Genomic DNA, 22,375 nt, shown 5'->3' with positions numbered 1-22,375 from the left:
CATATTATGCCAAATATGTATAAACAAGATGAAACTATTCGAAAATATGTGGGTTATGGGTTAGATTTAGTCTACATTGTTTATGCTTCTTTCCAAATAGTCTAAGTACTCCAAATAACTGATATTTGATTACTTAAATTATCGATTACATCGCTAATAATGGTCCCGTGTGGTACAGGTTAAGAATATCACTACCCCTTTTCTCTCATGGGTATTGTAGAAGTCGACTGTTTGATAAGGATTCAATTGTGTTGTCGGCCATTGCCAGCAACCTGTCACTACAATTAAGAGTGCTACTGGAGCCTGAGCACTTTCGTGTGCTCTGTCTACCCTTTATTAAGAATACAGGCATGTTATGTTATGAAATATACCTATAAGGTACAACGGTACAAATCTCGACTGGGGAGCAATTATAACTTATCCATTTTTTCTATTATTACACTATGATGTTGAGTTCTACATGTACTCACTGAACACGCCTACCATATATAACCGGTGGACACTATTTAATAACGCACACATTGTAAAACATAAAAAATGGACTAGTTACATTTGCCTCGTTGTACCCTTACATTACATTGTCCGTTCCCTTTAGCGAGTACAGTTGAAATACAAAATAGTGTCGACTTAATCATGATTTGCTTACAAGCAATAAAGAGTATGTTACGACCGAACTTTACGACCCTGTGTTTTTCTTCTTGTCACATATCGCACATTTGTCTCATTGAAACCAGCCTTTAACTGACTCTCTGTTCGCTTCAATTTTTGAATTGTTTATTGAAGAAGCATCTTACATGAACATAAAAATAAATACAACGTCCCCCAAAAATGTTAACACAGTTTTACCCTGGGGTCCACGAGTCTATACCTACAGTCGAGTTCGTAAATATGTGTACATTTCTTCACCTTAACTAGTTGCAATAAGGTGAAAAAATGTAGTTATAACGTTGATATATACAAATTTACATATTATTGCTGAACGTAAGTAAAAAGTAGCTTTATTTATTGGAGAAGCAACATAAATAGGTACCAATACAACATTACTACATCAGGTATGTTATACAATTCACGAGATGTGTACCTACCTCCTAAGACGCTATCACTAAGAGCAAGCATCTTCTGACAGAAGAATTCAAATAATGTTCACCATCAATATATATTGGGTTGGTAAGAAAGTAATGAGCGATCGATTGAATTCCACATAAAATTTTTGAGAGAGTTCTAGAATCTTCTATGGTCGAAAGTATATAAAGGGCAAGTCGCACAGTTTCTCGTCAGTCATTCACTAGCTGTCGCCGAGCTAATATAAGGAAGAAAATGGACGAATTAAAAGTGCATGTAAGGCATTGCTTACTATATAAATTTCAGTCTGGCCATTATGCCGCCGAAGCAGTGCGTAATATATGTCAGCGTGTTGCTCCTGAAGTTGTGTCTAAGGCCACGGCGAAACGATGGTTCCAGCGGTTTCGTAGTGGCGACTTTTCATTATCAGATCAACCTAAGTCTGGTCGACCGGTGAAGATTGATGTAGCCAAATTAAAAACCTTAATTGAAGGAGATCCGAGGCTAACGTGTCGTACTCTTGCTACCGAGTTAGGCTGCTCTCATGTCACCATAGAAACACATTTACACAAGTTGGGAAAAAACTACAAATACAGTGTTTGGATACCGCACGAACTTGATAGAGATCAACTAAACCGCCGTGCCGATATATGCATACAACTTCTGTCTTTTCGCCGCACATTCAACTGGTTGGACCATCTTATCACTGGAGATGGAAAATGGGTCTTATATATAAATCACACACGCAAACGTCAGTGGCTAGCTCCAAACGAAAAAGGAATAGAGGCACCAAAAACAGAGCCTCACCCGAAAAAAGTTATGCTGTCCGTTTGGTGGGATATTCATGGTATTATTCACTGGGAACTCCTACCAAGTGGAATGACTGTTACCGCATCAGTATACTGTAATCAGCTTGAAAATTTAAAGCAAAAAATCTGTCAGAATCGTCCACAGCATGCTAAAGTTTTTTTCTTACACGACAATGCTCGCCCACACATTGCAAAAGTGACTCGGCTAAAGCTATTGGAGTTAGGTTGGAAAGTGATACCTCATCCACCGTACTCTCCAGACTTGGCACCTACGGATTACGCATTGTTCAGATCGCTGAGCAATGCCTTGAATGAAAAAAAGTTCGATGATCTAGCCCATCTACGACGGTACATAGCTGAGTTTTTTGAATCTAAACCTAAGAACTTCTTCGCCGATGCTATTCATTCTTTACCAGAACGATGGAGACAAGTAGTAGATAACGAAGGCCGTTATATTTTTGATAAATGATTAAAATAATAAATTAAATAAAAATTACAATATTCGCTCATTACTTTCTTACCAACCCAATAATATATGTAATTATATATATTAGTCTCTCTTTATACAAATATACCTCTGTATGAGTATTAGTATTCAACCTTAGTTTTGTAAATTTATGTTAGATGTCACGATTATATTTGATTAGATTAGATTTCTTTATTTCATGATAAAAATTACACTATAAATTTGCTACATGTCAAAATTATGTTTATCTTCTCATCATGACCGTCAAACATTACATAATAGATTCCAAATAAAAATAATTGTGTCTCCCAATAAGGATCGTCATTTACAAAGAAAGAAAATACACATGCCAAGCTAAATAAAATTATAAATTAAGTTACAATATCATGAAATTATCACGAAGTAAGAAAATATTATATAACAGAGAAATATAGGTATCATAAGTATCATCATCGGTCATTAAAAATTCAAATCCATGTACTCATTTACAGAGTACAGGGGGTTATCTAACAAAAGCTTCGTCACATGCACAGAACTTAATTTAGATAGAAGAAACAAATTCATATATTTGTATAGGGGCCGAGCGTGTCAAATTTTGTACTGAAGTTGATTCTTGCCTGTAATTTTAAATATGTCTCAGGCTCTTGCTTGTTCATAATTTTTGTGTTGTTGCAATTGAATATCACGTAACGAGGCATTTTTTATGTTTTGGTTGACTTCAACTTACAAAAATTGACGCCCGAAAGCTGCAAGCTGCGAGTAAAGACGGACAACTCAGTGGATTTCACTGAGTTCATTTGACACGCTAAGTAGATACGTTTGCTTGATCTATGGTATATATGACATCTGTGGTCACATGGCTCATTTCTCAGATCGGCAGGTAAGTGCTCGTAGTAAGTAGGGCCGATGACTCGAGGGTTCTTTCTTGAAAGTGCCATGCGACGGGGGACTGTTCTCAGACGGCCTGTAGATCGAAGCTGTTTGCCCGGAAAGTCAATGCGTGCAAATTGGGATATATTATGTCTAACATACCTACAGCAGTACGTCGAACAGATATTGTGAGCAGTGCGTCATTTGTGTCTGGTAAATATAGCTATTGTTTCTCCTGCATCAACATTTATATGTCTCTGTTTAACCCAATGGTTGACTGGTAGATAATGCCTTTTGGCATTAAGTCCGCCATTTGTACATGTTTCTTTGGTTGTGCAATAAAGTTTAAATAAATAAATAAGAGCTATAAAAAGTATAGTTAACAAATAAGGCGTCTAAAGTTTGTCTAAGTAGTATTGGAACCAGCCCGTTTGAACCTATTAAGGATAAAGGCCTTTCAGGTGCTTGTAAGGCACCTTCCCTTTATCAACAGGAGCTGAAATAGTTATAAATGCCTTAAAAATACCTTGATGCTTTAAAGATGATTTACCACCTGTGGAACTACTGGAAACAGTGATATACGCATTTTTTGCGTTGTATTTTCCTAGCTATATAGTGAGGGGAAAAGTTTTGTGTTACACTCGGGTGCAAAATGTATTTTACTTCTCGTGTGTTAAAAAACTCGCAAGTTCAGGATTCTATTCTCGAACCACTCACTTCGCTCGTGGTTCAACTATAGAATCCTTTCACTTGCTCGTAGTAAATTATAAATTGAAATAGATATCATACACGAAAGAAAAAACGACAAGGACCACTGGTGGCCGAGCCTTGAATCGAACCCGGGTCTTCATATTACGCAGCTAACGTCATTACAACTAGACCACCCGCCCGCCGTGGTACCCGACGAAATTTCTCTAGTGTATGTTATCTTTGAAAAGGCTATAGGCGCCTTTTTTACCAACTCTAAGGACGAGCATTTTGTGCTTGCACCTCCTATATGAATCGTTACCAATGCCGGGCGTGGTCTAGTGGTAATGACGTTAGACGCGTAAGCTGAAAACTCGGGTCGATTCCCGGCTCGGCTGTGCGGCTCGGCCACTAATGGGCCTTGTCGTTTCTTTCGTGTATGATATCTATTTCAATTTATCACAAAACAAGTGAACAGAAAATTCAAAGAACGCAATAATATCACAACACAAATGTTCAGAGATCCAATAAGACCACAATACAGTGTTGCCAACATTGTACAAAGCAAATTCATTTTTCACAATCGCAGGTTATCGCGGCATGTTTAGTGGTAATAAAAGCTGCAGCCTGGAGACGATTTATGGCCCGTATTGCACCTTTATTTTGACGGGAGATGTAAGTGCTGAGCGAACTATGAAGCTGTTTAAGATGTGGGTCTGAGTAGGAGTGTGTGGTCCGTGATCCTGGATTGCATAGTGTAGAAAATTTAAAGGAAGTATCATGTTGATAGAAATATATCACTTACTTAACACCTAAAATTAATACACTTTCGCGCTAACCGAAGACAATAGACTAGTTTCCTACACTGAAAATAAAATATATTTCCTTCACTAGTTCGGAAACACGTGTTTTGTCCTTTAAAACCAGCGGGTAAAAACGTATTTTATCCACTAGTGTAATATTTTCTGCTTTAAAATTGATAAAAGTGATTGAATCTAGCGATGAAGATGGTTTACCACCTGTGGAACTACTGGAAGCAGTGAGAAACGTATAGTGAGGGGAAAAGTTTTGTGTTACACACGGGTGCAAATGTATTTTACTTCTAAAACTTCTTCAACTATAGAATCGTTTCACTTGCTCGTTTTTCAATTCCACACTCGGCGTTAAAATAAAATTTTGCACACTTGTATAACAAATAACTATTATGCAGTGCACGAAATAAAGCACCACATAATTAGAAGAAAAATGTGGACAGTAGTTGTGTTTAAACATAATTTCTATTTAATAAGTCAAAGAGAAAAATATAAAGTAAATGAATTGACCTTGGCGTCACTCCTCAGTATTTCATAATAATTCCATATTAGCAAATCGTTTTCATAGTTCTTAAAAAGAAGCGGATTTGACTAGTAGGAAACTAGGCCATGTTACTCTACACTTTAAAAATGGGGAACACTTATAATTGAATGTCAATTAGTTGATAGAAACACTGTAAGCTAAGGGGAACAATTTCTGACGGATAGGTACATACACATACATACAATCACGCCTGTATCCCATAAAGGGGTAGGCAGAGCACATGAAACTACTAAAGTCTCAGTGCCACTCTTGGCAATTAAGGGGTTAAAAGAAAACGAAAATTGTGACATTGCAGTGACAGGTTGCCAGCCTCTCGCCTACGCCACAATTTTAACCCAAATCCCACCAGACGACTTCTACGACACCCACGGGAAGACAGGGGGTGGTGAAATTCTTAACCCGTCACCACACAGGCACTGATAGGTACTTTCAAGTAATTTAAATATTTTCTCTGTTTTACATCGTTGATTAATGTGACTTACTTAGTTATGTGTCCATGGATTCAGTGGATACATTTTATTAATAAATTTATATGGACTGTACGTTAAAAGTTTGATCTCAAAACATCACGCGACACTGCAGTGCTGCAGTGCAATCAGCTAAATCTATTTCAAAACATTTAAAATGTAATGACGTTCTTGCCGTGACACTTATTGTTCCTCATAAAAAGCAATACAAAGTTGTGCGTCTCATAAGGTAGCGGTAGTTATTTTTATGTGCGGTAGGTCAGTGTCACTGGTTTATTATCACGATTCGAGGAAGTTTCGAAACTTAAACCAGAGTCGGCCTATCATAATTATCGTCTCAACTTTAGGTGGAATAGTTGATCCCATGTTGATCCTTATCAGATTTACGAAATCTAAAATTAATATTACAGAAAATATATCGAAAAGGTCACGTTTACGACAATATTCTCCAAGAATCGTAAGGATCCGTGGTCGTAACGATTAATTATCTACGTATGTCTCACAGTTTTCATTTATTTCTGCCGATTGTAGCTAAACTAGCAAACCTAACACTAAATCCCTTAGGGATAAGTTCACGTTTGTACTGTTCTTTACTGTAATTTCTGTGTTTTTTGTTATTACTTGTACAATAAAGAGTTTACTATTACTACTTACTTACTACTTACTTGGCTGGCGCGATAACCCAAAATGAGTTTTGGCCTCCAACACAAGAGACACAATTTGACTCGGTCTTGAGCGGTATCGCTCCAGCTTTCGCCGATGCGGAGCTCGCGGAAGTCTACCTCCACTCTATCCGCCCAACGATATTTTGGGTGTCCAGCAGGACGGCGTCCAATCGGTCTCCCCAAGTAGGCCCTTTCGACTGCCCGATCTTCTCCCATTCTCTCAAGGTGACCTAGCCAACGGAGACGATGTGCTTTCTGGGACTGGGTGAGATTCTGGGACCCGTTAAAAGAGACGATGGCAGTTGGATGATCCTCAAAAATGCCGAAATTGAAAAACTGGTAGCCGAGCCAAATATAATAGGTACTATTACTACTACTACTAAATCCTTTAAAATGTTCTATTCAAAATATACGCTGTAAAGTAAAAGCCTAACTTAAAATAGCACAACAAGAGCCAGCAGATAAAACCTTACCCTCACATGATTTTATTCCCCAGCCATAACTATTTCCGTACAGTGTCATAATCTAGTATATTTCACTACTCGTAAACGCGTCCCCACTTTAAAAAGGGCTTATGTACGCGCCAATTCAAAGGTTTATATAACGTTTTAGCCTAAGCATACTGATCTAGGGATGCAGCGGGAGGATTTACGAGTGAATCGTAGAATGGAAGTGTAATGTTGTTTTAGCACTTGAGATGCAACCCTAGTTGGTGTCGCTTTATAGGGCGCATGTTGAAACGTAATTAAGATGTTTATTTAGACTGTATGTGGATTGTGGACTAGAAACACTTCTGTTAAATTACTTATTCAAAAACTTGTAGTAGTTAAGGACAAAAAAAAAGACGAAAATAAACATGAATTTCACACATTTCACAAAAATAATACTAGCAGGTGATACCTAAATAATGACCACTCGAACACTGTAAAGGATTTGACACGTTGCGTCGGGATGTAGTTATGAGTATTATAAATAAGTACCTGGCGACCGAGCTTTCGTCGGTTCTATTTTATTATATCACGTCTTTAGATAAAAAAAAAACGAAATACAAAAAATATATATATATTTTTGGCCGGGATTATCTGACCGACCCCCCCTCCCCTCCCCCCCCTCCCCTCTTACGACAGAGCCACTAACGGCACAGCTGATGCACGGACGACGAAATTAGCGAACATATTTTGCGTTTACTAACGCGAAAGTAAAACCCATGAAAACTCGAAAATTCGCGTACTTATTCCGGGACCTAAGGCTAAGTTAGATCGATTTTTCACCCCCGAAAACCCCCACATAACAAATTTCAGCGGAATCGTTAGAGCGGTTTCCGAGATCGTCGGTGTATATAAATAAATAAATAAATAAATAGAAAATGTTCTGGACAAGTTCATTTAAAATTAAAAAAATATAAGTTAGTAGTGGTGACTTTTATGATAAAAAGCTCTAATAAAACTAAAACACTCCAACTTACTTGAAACGAATATCAAGTAAAGTAGCCACTTAACAGAAGAACATAAAAAGACACAGTCAAACTAAAACGACCGCTAGAAGACGACCAAAATATAAAAATTCATTTTCATCGGACTGAGAGCATACGAATATGTTAAATTCATACGTTTTATTTTCACTACTTCTTGATACACCAATCAATTTAGGTGCAAAAAAGAATTTTTCCCCTCACTAGCTCGGAAACACGTGTTTAAAAACGCATGTTATCCATTAGTGGGAAAAGTAATTTCACCTTGAATAAAGTCAAATTAACTGCTTTAAAATTGATAAAAATAGGTGAATCTAGTAATAAAGATGATTTACCACCTGTGGTACTACCTACTGGAAGCAGTGATAAACGCATTTTTTGCGTTGTAGTTTCCTTGCTATGAGGGGAAAAGTTTTGTGTTACACTCGGGTGCAAATGTATTAAATTTTACTTCTCGTGTGTTAAAAAACTCGCAAGTTCAGGATTCTATTCTCGAACCACTCGCTTCGCTCGTGGTTCAACTATAGAATCCTTTAACTTGCTCGTTTTTCAATTCCACACATAACAAATAAGTATTGAGAAACCTTGCAAGTTTTAATATATTAACACTTTCGAAACCGGGCTCTACGCGGCGCTACGACATTTTCGCTACATACGGGTTTCCCCATGTAATCGGCTACGCTTCTACGAGCGGTGTGCCCGACAGTCGGGTTCTTGGTAGCGAAAGTGTTAATACCTTCATTTGGTTGTAAACGCATGTTTTAACAAGTGATACACCGTATTGCAACATTTTGGAAATTCTTTCAGAAAAAGGATGTACCTTATTTGACTGAGCACTAACAAAGAGATTACATAACATATACACCGTATTGCAACATTTTGGAAATTCTTAGAAAAAATCTTATATTCTAATAAAAATAAAACCGAATAACAGCACTTATGCAAGATGCCGTCGTTATGGAGATTATTGAGACTGCGGCGAGAGATACCAAGTAATCCGGTCGCATTCGGTACCTTGAGTAACACTACCATATACTACGCGAAAAATGTATACAATTTTTGGATTGGTTACCAAATTTGGGGGCGCTGTTTATTTTCTCTATAAATACGATGGCGTTTTTTGTCACGTTTACTTTGTCGGATAACGTGTTCTAGAACATATTTAGATTGGTCACAGGAGAAGCCTAAAAATACCTAAACCTGGAAGGTTCAGTAAAATAAGTACCGACGACCGGTCTGGCTCAGTCGGTAGTGACCCTACTGTCTGCTAAGCCACGGTCCTGGGTTCGAATTCCGGTAAGGGCATTTATTTGTGTGATGAGCATAGATATTTGTTCCTGAGTCATGGATGTTTTCTATGTACATAAGTATGTATTTATCTATTTAAGTATGCATATCGTCGCTTAGCACCCATAGTACAAGCGTTGCTTAGTTTAGGGCTAAGTTGATCTAAGGTGTCCCCAAAAAAAAAGTAAAAGTAGATTTAATACCATATTAATCTTCTCAGAAAAGTCACTCCTACAAGAATAACTAAGTTACTTCATAGATATAAAGAAATCCACTTCGTTAGGTACTGCAAATATAAAAAAGTTACCAATCATGTTATTTACAAAATTGCAGAAAACCAAGCACTCATGGGACATAAGTATTTAGAAGTTAGTTTCTGAACAAATTCGAACTTCGCCTCAGACTTTACTTATTTACAAAAGATAAGTATGACTAAAAACTTGTGTGAATTGTCTAAACCAAACACGAAATACTCAAATCTATTTACCAAACCAACTGCTAAATGAGTTTGCGAAATGCAAGGACACGTATCTAAGGATGTTGACACCTAAATCCCATCGCATACATATTAAGTTGATCCTGAAAAATCCTCTTTCATTTCAACCGAAGTTTAAGACAGAGGATTTACCGCGCAAAATCGCCTTCGTTCGTAGTCCTTATTTTTTCCCCGGGATATTGACATGATTGAAAATAATTCATTACAATTTTTAGTATTTTACTGTAGTTTTTTTTTTCAAATGTCAACTAGTATAAGATGAAAGAGTTAGTTTTAAAATTTAGGTAGGTAATAAAAAAAAAGGGGTATACTGTGGCTATTCGCACTAAATTACGTAATAAAAATATTGTCCACAATGACAATATCGATGAAAAAAAATTATTACTGGGCGAATCCACATTATTGGTGGTCCTTGGTGTTACTCAAAATGTATCTGAAGCTACCGAGAAACCGAAATTCTAATGAACAAAGTTTCAATTTATTGGGTTCAACAGTTAGGGGCCTTGAATGTTTTAACATAAACACCATAAATAATAAAAGCCTTGAAGCGCTGGTAGCCTAGCGGTAAGAGCGTGCGACTTTCGATCCGGAGGTCTCGGGTTCGAACCACGCCTCGTACCAATGACTTTTTCGGAACTTGTGCGAAATGTCATTTGATATTTTCCAGTCGCTTTTCGGTGAACTAAAACATCGTGAGGAAACCGGACTAATTCCAATACATAACTCTCATGAGCCGTGGCTAGTGCTGGGATAACGCAAGGAGGATGATGAGGACCATACATAATAAAAGCCATTATTTAAGGTGTATTACTAGTATAAGGTGAGAGTTTGCAACGAAGTTTAAAACCCGCGGACGGATTTGAGTCGGTCAAAAAACTATTTGCCCGACTAACTGCTCAGCCACGACATTTGTCTAAGCGCGGCAGAGTGAGCGGCGGCCATACATTGGAGCGAGACACAGCGATGGGACTTTTCATTCGCACGTATGGCTGCCGCGGCTTGACCAATGCCGTGGCTGGGCCGTAAGTCGACGACAACAGCGTATAGGGTGCAATCTGCAATTATTTTTTTCAGAAAATTGCACCTTACCCACAACGTACAAGGCGCTATCTGCTACAAAAAGATATTGCATAGTAAGTGTTGTTTTGTATTTCGTTTTGTCTATTCTGTATAGCTTTGGGGTTACAGTACAGAAAATTGCAATATAATGCAGTGTAGAATATCGAGCTTTTACCGACTCGGCGAAAATATCAGTTTCTATTATCGCCGTGTTGACACTTGTCGTGAGTTTCAAATATAAAATGTTTGTGGAATTGCCACTTTTCCTTCACTTTAGCTTTTATAGTACTTACAGTTTTTTATACTAACTTACAAGCGACGACCTTCGACGTCAGTCTCTGTGGTGTCCTAATTGACAGGATGAAAGTCGACGAGTAGAAAAACGCGCATTGAGATTTATTTATTGGTATTGTATATATAGATGCAATTGAACACAACAGCTGTACTGTTACATAAGCCCTTAAAGTGGCAATTTCGTCTAGCTTTTTATTAGCAGGTCCATTGTCCCTAAAGCAATAAGCAAATAGGTTTAATAACATTAAACAGTGTTGGGTAATCCCTAGTGAAAAATATTTTATTTTTCTCTCCAACTCGACCAGTCGTGACCGCTACATTGTATAGTCAAGTGCAAAAATACGTATCGAAATAATCGTCACATAGATATGGTACTACGCTCTTATTACACCGGACTAAGATGCTATAGGACATATTTTTGAGTAAGATGTGTACACCTATATTTTTACACTTGACTGTACAGTCATCTTCAATTGAACGACGTACCTACCTTATTTGGTGCTATCTCGTGCGTAATTTTTACACAAGTATCATTATGATTATTCTTACAATTACTCTAACTGTGCCCAAGATACAGTGGGGCAAATCTCGAATTTTTTCCATTATTACACTATGATGTTGAGTTCTACATGTATCCACTGAACACGCCCACCATATTATATAACCGGTGGACACTCGATTTAATAATACAAAACATTGTAAAACATGGAAAAATGGACCAGTTACATTTGTCCCACAGTCGAGATTTGCCCATCTGAACATTATATAAAATATTTTCATAATATTATGTCAAATATCACAATAATTCTGCAAAGAAATATCTCTTATGACTTTAGGTACTAAATTAGAATTTCATTAGGCCCAAAATTGGTATCAGTTTGGACAATGAGATACGCTTGGCTATCTTAGCTATAAGCTATCTTAACTAACTAATATAACTATATGCTGCATCTAAAACTACAAACTTCTGATACCTAGTCACTTAGATACTGTCTGACAAGAAATGTTTGCAGTACAGTTCGATTTTGGAGAACCTAGCCCTAAATGAGACAATATCACTAAAGCTTTGTAGTAAATTATCCCCAACGCGCCGTCTGTCCTGGACCAAAACGTGACGCACATTAATAATTCTTACCAACAATAAACAAACCAATTCTAACTTACATTGATATCCTAAAAACAACTGAAGGATGTCATTTAGATATTGTCCATTTCACTCGTACTGTATTAGTGAGGGCGAGACGCGCGATGACCGAGTGACGTCTTTCGAATATCGTTCTGATGTTGATGTACATTTGAATTGTCCTGACGGAGACGTTGATAAAAATTAAAAACATAGCGGTTATTAAGCGTAGTGCAGGACGAATTAATAGCTGTGTCTGTGGTTATAATAGTGTCCATTAATAAACCGTTTTATTAGGCAGGCGTCCGGGTTTTATCAAATAGCCCAGTATTTAGTCCATCACATTCACCCAATAGCCTGGTTTATTTTGGGTGCTATCTCTGCGTGCGCCCATTGTCACGGGCAAGGGCAGCATCCGCTCTGTATACCTGTGATGTAAGATTTTACGTGAAAAACGGCTTTAACATGATGACTTCGTCTCCGTGCCCATACTTCCTAAAGATCCCGTTGACCGGATCCGAACACCATTGTTCACCAAATCAATTAACTTTTTTTATGCATCAAGAGTCTACATTGCAATCATAGTTTTACAAATGATTATTTTAAAGGTAGGTACGACTGGACAGAGAATAATTTACTAGTTTATGTTATTTCATACAATTTTGGATGAAAACCAATTTCTTTAAATCAACAAAACTACTCTTCGAATCACTCACATACCTAACCCGTCTATCCGTGAAATATATTTTGCTTGAAAAAGTTCCCCTTCCAAACAAATGGAACTCAAGATTTGATTGGCTAACGTGTCAAAAAATAACGCATTTGTCGCTCTTTCCCTTACATTAAACGTGAAAGGATAGCATGCCTAAACGCAACTTTCAGTCACAGAGCGTCAAGTCATTTGTAAGGGGCGCCCCACAATAGTTCTCTTCTGTATGACTGACTGCCTCGTCGCGAAAATGGTAGAAATTGTGTTATAGTTGGGTGTATCCTTTGTGCTCACAATGAGACCATTGTACTCCGGACAGATACTAATTTCAAATGTTTCTTTGTATATTCAACGCCTGAGGAAACAAAACTTATGAGGGGACGAAATAAATATTCCTTTTTTCGGTCGAATTTCCAACGCGCGTTTTCGGGAGATATATTGCCTTGTTCAATGTGTTTTATTTTTCTGGAAACTGTATTATGGCGGTTGTTTTTTATTGCAATCTTAACACATTCTTTGTTGAATGGAAATTAGAATTGATATATGGCATCTGTTTTTTGTTTGGCGAAGTTTGAAAATAAATTAGCTAAGCTGAGGAAAAACAGACTTCGTAATAAGTTTGAATAGTAAATTATGGAGGTTTATCCTTGCCTCAATGTATGTTACAGGCAATAAAAAAGTTTAAATGAAACTTTAAGACCTGCTTTGAAGAAATCTTTTTTTAATTTAAGTAGGTAGGTAATGACACTAATGATCCATTACAAACTTTTTGTATTTGAGTCATATGAGTTTTTAAAACTGCGACGCGTTATTATAAGTGCTTAATTTTATTGTGTCATCACAAAACGTTTGTTCCTGAGTATAATCTTATAGAACCTAAATCTATGCAGGAAAATTAAAAAAGGAGCCTATCTGTTTTCTGGCATTGTGTTGGCGTACGTGCACGCTATCTTGAACAGTATGGTTAACGACTTCCAAACGTACGTTATCCGACAGCCAAATGGCTCAACGGTTTGTGCCCAACCGCCTTTTTTAAATCGGACATTCATATACTGAGTACGTCGGACATTCATATAAGTTTGGCCTGGCTATCGGTCAGCAACATAAGAGTCCATAACAGGCAAAATAATTCATAATCTGCTGAGGTCGCCGTCATCGAAACCGATGAGGAGGGCTATATCTACAGAGTGGGGCCTGTAACAAAGGCGAAGAATTGAACTCTAGGCTATTCTCCTTATACTGATCAACATTTGTTCGGCGACTTTTAAAAATAACTTGTATTTTGATTTTTATCACCCTTGAAAGTTTTTTCTAAGAGGTAATGTATTGCGAATTCTGTTAAGTCTAAAGTGTGACAGACAACGTCAATGACATCAATAATGGCGTACATTGAAACTAATATTTATTTTGTATGAAAAATTAAAAATTTAAAGACTTCATAATTTTTAAAAGTCACTGAACAAATGTTGATCAGTATAAGGAGAATAGCCTACAGTTCAATTCTTCGCCTTTGCTACAGGCCCCACTCTGTATATATGGCCAGGCCGAACTTGGTCTTAAAGACTGTTTTTACTAATTTTTGTCTAATTCAACACGTTGTTAGGCTCAGTAACAAAAGCTACATCGTATATCACTGTAAAATCCCGAAGTACGGTAAAACCTACGTTTTACCGGTAAATCTTAGGCTTTACCGATGGTAAAACCCGGAAGTGAGAAATATTTATTTTGTTATACACGTTAAACTTCCGTGAGACATATTCAAATAATTAATTGAAATACGGTTTCCGCCCCCACACAAAGGTAAGGCAGGTGCTGCGCTCTCCTAAAGATAAGGACCCACTGGGTAGCCCGGGGGTATACGAGATACCTTGTGACTGTGGTAGAGCGTATGTCGGCGAGACTGGAAGGAATGTCTCCACGAGGTTGTCGGAACACATACGAAGCGTGAAGAACATGGACACCAGGAATTCTGGCAGAGCACGCGTACGATACCGGCGCGTCCCATTTTACTTCGATAGAGCAAGGTTGTTGGTACCCACGCAAAGTTCTCGAGGCCATTGAAATCGGACGCCGCCCTAATTTCAATCGGGACGGAGGCTGATGTTGCCACCAGCATGGAAACCGGTAATACCTATTTATTTTGGACACAGTTGTTGCTTACCTCTATCTCGGTTTTACAGCAGCAGACTGCTCTGCGCCCCCTCCCCCGTCCTATCCGACATTCAGTTTGCGGAGTTTCGCGTAAAACCTAAAGGGGCCTCCGAATTGGTCTTACGATATAATAACGTGAGTACAACCGGTTAACGGTCGACATTTATTTGGTAAAATGTTGTATCAGGCAGAAATTTCGGGGTAGTTCTATTAAATAACACTCAAACTCTTGCTTTAACATTTATTGTTAATTGTTTTATTTAATAGAAATTTATACCTTTAAAACATCCTATTGTATTGTTCATTTCGTGTACCGGCCGACAGCCAAACGTAATATAAAAAAGGTTTTTTAAATAAATACAATTAAATGTACGTGGAAACACGGACGCGGAAAGAATTGTGATTTCGCAATTACGAAACAAAGAACGAATGAAAATAATAATAAATTGCTACGTAAATCATGAACGTGAGGGAAAAATGTTTGTCTTGTTGCTGGATAGCGAACACAATAATTCAATGTACTGATAATGGATTAACAATGCGGTACTTTTGTTGAAATATGTTTGGAATATTAAGGGTTAGGATGAATAATTTGCTGTTCATGTTAGGAATGACTTTTCAAAAGGAAGTGTCGGTAGGTATCCGTGTACATATAATTTAACTGATGATACATACATACATACAACATACATACAATCACGCCTGTGTCCCATGAAGGGGTAGGCAGAGCACATGAAACTACTCAGGTTTCAGTGCCACTCTTGGCAAATAAGGGGTTGAAAGAAAACGAAACTGTGACATTGCAGTGACAGGTTGCCAGCCTTTCGCCTACGCCACAATTTAACCCATATCCCACAGTCGCCTTCTACGACACCCACGGGAAGAAAGGGGGTGGTGAAATTCTTAACCCGTCACCACACGGGTAACTGATGATACTTTTACAAAACTTTGTTTGTGTGATGATCAACTTTGTTAGTGAGACAAGGGAGTTTTCCACGTATTCCAGTATTTATACGTTATATTTACAGAAATATATGCGTCAACGGAAATGACGAAATAATAATGACACCTTCCTTAGAAACTACCCGGAAAAAGCACATCGAGGGTAGCTGTATAGCTACATTGTATACATCAAGAGAAAAATCATTCGTACCTAAACTATGCTGTAGTATACATATTTCAAACGTTTGATCGGTTGTATTTGTAAATAATTTGTCCAAATATCACCTTACTTATTAGCAATCACAAATTTCAAATACAACACCTAATAGTAGCAATCGAGGTTACAGTATAATTAGAATAGTCCGAAACAGTCGTCTACTCTAAAGCCTCCGCCACACATAAAGCGTTTTGATAGCGTAGCGTTAGCGGAGCGCAATGATAGCGATGCGACGGACGAACGCTGGCGTTCCGCTCGCAATCCGCGCGTATTCCGCTCGCAATCCGCGCTCGTTAGTTCCCGCCGGCGTCCGCTGAGTGCAACGCCAGCGTTCGTCCGGCGCACCGCTATCATTGCGCTCCGCTGACGCTCCGCTAACGCTCCGCTAACGCTCCGCCTACGCTCTCAAAACGCGCATGTCTGGCCGAGCTTTAAAGGTCTGCGGTTATGGAAGCAATCTGTCGCAAGGTCTGTGGTCGGATCGGACCCATCACTTCTAACTATCGTAATGACCGTAGCTTCAACTTATATTACGAATTTGTAAACCATTCGGACATTTTACTTAAAAGAAAAAAAGAGCAAAAAACACCGTTAAAATTGACAATAAAAAATCGCTTCGCCCTTTCCTGTCGACAGTCGACACATAAAGAGATAATGGACCGAAACGTAACGATTCGATTTCACTGCCAAGTACTTAAAGGGCTATAATATTTTTAGTACGAGTAACGAAATGTGGGTCCGGCCTTTATAAGGGTGGAGTGCGGTAACCATAACTTTCGGATGTTTGTTTTTCAATAGACAAAGTTTATATTCTATAAGTTTTATTTTTGGAACTCTGAATAAAGAGTACTATCGTACAGTATGGCCACTCCCCGCTGCCCCTGAAAGTCCCCGCTGAAAGTGCCGCCCATCCGCTCTCGGTTACCTCATAGTTACCGCCTGTCAAAAACGTCGACTAAGTCGCAGTCGACCTGTCTGATATCTCACTTATACAAGCATGGTACGCGCTCACCTACACGTGCTTAAACCACAGTATAATAAAGAGTACTATCGTACAGTATGGTCACTCCCGCTCCCCGCTGAAAGTGCCGCCCATCCGCTCTCGTTTACCTCATAGTTACCGCCTGTCAAAAACGTCAACTAAGTCGAAGTCGACCTGTCTGATATCTCACTTATACAAGCATGGTACGCGCTCACCTTACACGTGCTTAAACCACAGTATAATAAAGAGTACTATCGTACAGTATGGCCACTCCCGCTCCCCGCTAAAAGTGCCGCCCACCCCCTCTCGGTTACCTCACAGTTACCGCCTATCAAAAACACGAACAGTCGACCTGTCATATTTCACTCATACAAGCATAGTACGCGTTCACCTACACGAGCTAAGACTGTGTGCTAGGAATGCGCCTCTTTCAATATATTTGATCGCCAGTGTCCGAGGTGTGCCTAAACTGTGTGCATAGGAACGCGCCTCTTTTATAATTATATTTGATCGCCATTGACCGAAGCGTGACTCTGGTAGCTGTTAAACGCTCTCTTGTGGGACATGTCAAAAGAGGTGCCATTGATCATAAATTGTGGAAAGATACGCTGGCTATGGATAAGTTTTAGGTTAAGTTGGTGGTTTTTTAAGTCTCGTACAAGTTGGGTTTTACCACTTCAAAATATACTTAGTCATATCTTAAGAGTTCTTTTTCTAATACAAATAATATCAAGAGAATTAAGAGGACTGAATAATTATATTAATCCACCGTGGCGGAGGCGGTGGACTACGTTCGCCGGAAGACTGGCTACACGCTGAGGATGCAGCAGCTACAGTCGCGTCACTACGTGCACTTCAGCTCGTTCGTTGTGCGCGTGCCGCGGCCGCTGTAGCACACCATCGCGAGCGCAGACTTCTGGCCGAAAGGTGTGGTTTTTCGACGGTTCCGGGGCAACCTGCCGAATCCAACACCGGGGCAAACGACGCAACGGAGCCACGCTGTGACGTCATCGCCCAAATGAATTGATTAATTTTCTTTTTCTTGTTTTATTTCTTTGTCTTTTTCTCTCTTTGTTTCTGTTATCTAAGTTTCGTGACGCATTGGTTATACTGTAAGGTCATGTAAACATATTTTTTCTAATAAATAAATAAATAAATAGGTAAGTAAATTAATTAATACAAAATCAAAAATAATAAAGGTCCGAATAATCAAAACTGGAACTGAAACACTACGATTGAGTATTTAATCAACTTGAGTTTCTACTAATAATTATGCTGAATATTCATCTTAATATTAGTAACGTATTTCGGCCATTTCGCTAATTGTTTACTGAGGCATGGAGCCAAAGTGGGTGTTGAAATTGTCAGTGTATCTTATTTGTAATAGAGAAATTAATGCTTCGCTGATAGACAGTTACAAAAATAACTTATCTATATTACTAGTTATTGATATTTTATACAATTGGAGTATATTTTATTTAGGGAAAAGGTTTCCTCTTACGTTTTTGTTTTTAGGGTTTGTGTTATTATAAACAGGTTTTTAGCTATGGACCTGATCGGTGATTGGGCCCTAGTCTCACTAAACTGACAAGAATGAATTGAGTTCCCACGCGCGAGTGCATAATTTTAGTTTTATAATAATTTTTAAAAGTATATATTTATTTAATCTTTATTGCACAAAGAAAATACAATTGTACACAAGGCGGACTTAATGCTATAAGGCATTCTCTACCAGTCAACCTTCGGGCAAAACAGAGAAATATATGTATTGAAATGAAATTATCTTCGTGATTGCGTGGAATATCAGTCAGATCAATTTTAAATCCTAGTTTAAATTTGTTATAGTAAGCCGTATCTTGTGAATCAAATGTGATTTTATAGTGGTCCCTTCATTATACTATCTTTATAGGTAAGGTGCATTCGGGTAATTCCAAAAGTCGTCTAATTACGAAACTCTCACAACAATCGCCATTATTTCCATCATATCAAGTTTCACCTTTAGGAATTTTCCGAGAATTTCTGTCGTTCAGAATTACCCTAATGCACCTTACATGACTGTATATTACTATTTCGTCAATATTCTTGTCAAGTTTTATGTACTATCAGCTGCAAGAGTGCATGGCGAATTTATCAATGAATTAATTCATAATTTCTCCATGCACTTTTGCAACTGATAGTACCTAATTTAAGCACTTTTATTTTTAAACAACTTTGTTTTAGGAGCAAGCTTACATCATTTTAAGGAAGACTATATTTAAATTTAATACACCAAATTTAATATGTAGGTACTAGGTAAATATTATCTCATATTTTCCTTTGAATGTTAAATACATATCTGTAAGTAATTAAACAAATAACAGGATAAAATAAACTGGTTCTGACAGTCAAAACAATTGCAAATAGTTTGTTTTTTCCTTAACCACTAGACGGAATCAAAGTTAATATTTGGTTCATTTTTAATCGTAACCAAATAAAAAAAATTGAAATTGTATCTTGTTTTTTTTTTTTCTTCTTTTTGGTTCATATTTAACTTTTAGTATATATTTTTATTTATTATAAGTTAATTTTTAAGTTAGTTAGTTCAATTAGTTATATTTTAGTTTTCTATAGTTATTTTTAAGTTTTTGTGGAATATTGTGCATACCTAAGCATAGTATTTTTTGGCAAAATAAATGTGTTTGATTGAAAAAAAAAATTGTAAGTACCTAAGTAGTGACACAATTAGACATTGATAACTTCGTAATGTAAAGGTTCAAAGATTGGCAGAAAACACTCCACTTTGTAACGAGTTCAGAACAACAAACTTAATTTTAGTATTCTTTTTATTTCTCAATACACAGACTATTCTGATATTTCTGTCTCTTATTAAAACCAGTATCGAGTTACAAAGAAAAAACTTCAGCATTCTGACCATGTGTCACAAAGAGACGCAAGTTTTGTTCGGAAAAGTTGTGTCTTTGCTTCAAAAACTTTTCCTTTGTTATAGTTTAGTTTCTTACATTTTTTTGCTGCCACGATACTTGGGACGAAAGTTTGGTGGCAAACAGAGCCTGTAGACTTGTAGCCAATTGCTAACACTTAGGCGCGAACGCTGCGGTCCGTGTCGCACTAATAAGGAAATACATTAGGATTATTGGGGTTATATAATACATATAATTTTAATTCCGATTTATAATAGAAGTTTTCAATTCGTAGCTCCGTTTTGCCGTGAAATACGGACAAAGAAACAGACACACACTTTCCGATTTATAATAGAAGTTTTATATTAATTATAAATCGGAAAGTGTGTGTCTGTTTCTTTGTCCGTATTTCACGGCAAAACGGAGCTACGAATTGACGTGATTTTTTAAGTGGAGATAGTTGAAGGGATGGAGAGTGACATAGGCTACTTTTTGTCTTTTTCTTATGCGAGCGGGATCCGCGGGCAAGCTAGTTTCCATATAAATCTTGAAGTAAGACACAGTGTAATCTATTTTTACCTCTTAATTCCTTATCTTTAGAACCAACTTAACTTTTCACCCACCCAAATTTAAAACTAAACCAAATACTAAGGAACTCTCCGGCTTTTGTATGTAAGGAAATCCTAAGGCAAACGCAAAGTTACATTTGTGGAACTATGCAGTAGGTACGAAAGAATTTTCTCGGGACTAAGTCTATTCCGCTGGTCATTGCTAGAGTTGCGACTAATTCGGCAACTATTCGGTATTCTGCCGAATGTTTAACTAAAGTAACTACAAGCCGACACGTCTGCATTCGATGTCACTAAAAACATCATTAGAAAATTATAACAACGATACACATATTTTGGGTAAACAAAAGATGATAGGTATGTACCTATCGTCTTTTGTTTATCCTTAACTGAATCAGCACTTTTTAACCCCCGACGCAAAAACGACGGGGTGTTATAAGTTTGACGTGTCTGTCTGTCTGTCTAGTGTGTGTGTCTGTCGGTGGCAACGTAGCTCCCGAACGGATGAACCGATTTAGATTTAGTTCTTTTTTTGTTTGAAAGCAGAATTAGTCGGGAGTGTTCTTAGCTATGTTTCATGAAAATCAGTCCACTATGTCGGGGTTTTTCAATTTTTTTTATTAATTGAAATTGTAGTCAAACGTTTTATCCAATAAAAAAAAGACATGTTTATCCCTGGATTGAATTCGATTCGATTGACCCGAATAGTACTGAACAACAAAAATTAAATTTTAACTATCAAACACTTTGCTTTTTTGGTGAACAGTATTCATACTGGAGTAGTGAGTTATCATAGGAAATGACATGCCAAATATTTAGTAGGTTCCGCCGAAAGAATGGGCCGAATATTTGTTATCCGGCCAAAACCACTACTCAGGACACCTCTAGCCATTGCTCTTTGTAACTGTTACATAAAGGATGTTAGGTCTCAGGGTAACATTGTTTTAAAGCGAGGCTAATCTTTAAGGTATATGTATAACGTAGGTTTAATCTTGGGTAGCTAGTCTTAAGTTTAAACTATTTTACTGCAAAAAGCAAATCCTGCAGTACAAAGGGTGGATTTAATGACATTTTATAATATCTCCTATTATAATTGTGTTATCGTGAGGAAAAACAGACATCTTGGAAAATTGTAAGTATTATACTTATCTATTTAAGGATAAATCATGTTTACAATATTATTAAAAACGCAAAAAATTGCCTACAAAACGACACAAATTTAAAGAAGTTATTAACCTACTAGTACCTAAATATGTATTATAAATTCGTTATCTTTCAACCCTTTCATTGCTAAGAGTAGCACTGAATACAGAGCAATTTCATGTGCTATTCTTACCCTATTTGGAAATAGAAGCGTAAGTTTATGTAAATTAAATTTTGCAGTAGAAGGTTTGAAAATATCAAAACACTCGAAGAATAAAAAAAACAACAAAGTTACTTTATACATAACTCAGTATTTTTATTAATCTCGAAAAAGTTTATGTACTGTTAACAAAATCCAATAGTTGAAAAGTTAGTATATGTAACAACACGAACGCAGTGACGCCAAATGTGCAATATAAACTACTCACAACCTAAAGGAGGTATCAACCTTTTTCGTCGCATTTCAAATGCAATCTTATTTGAAACATATCTTCGTCACGTCTACCGTCTCAGTCTGTGGCCTGTGTGACGTATGTATGAGTAGGTCAATTTAGAAAAAAAAAATTTCAAGGTCGTTTATCAAACAACGCAACATGAGATAAGATATTGCGTTCGTTACCATTGGCAACCATAAAAGCGAGCCGTCTCTG

The 22,375-nt window shown here is 37.4% G+C and overlaps 1 protein-coding gene across 1 annotated transcript in view; it reads right to left on the bottom strand.

Annotated features, from left to right (window-relative positions):
* The window catches only part of LOC125236681 (uncoordinated protein 58-like), a 258,598-nt gene that overhangs the window by 29,799 nt on the left and 206,424 nt on the right, over nt 1-22,375 (bottom strand). The window lies entirely within an intron of this gene.

The sequence above is a fragment of the Leguminivora glycinivorella genome, chromosome 19, assembly GCF_023078275.1.
Source record: "Leguminivora glycinivorella isolate SPB_JAAS2020 chromosome 19, LegGlyc_1.1, whole genome shotgun sequence".
Lineage (NCBI taxonomy): Eukaryota > Metazoa > Arthropoda > Insecta > Lepidoptera > Tortricidae > Leguminivora > Leguminivora glycinivorella.
The sequence above is the reverse complement of the archived record's forward strand: the minus strand, read 5'-3'. Positions and strand labels throughout refer to the sequence as shown.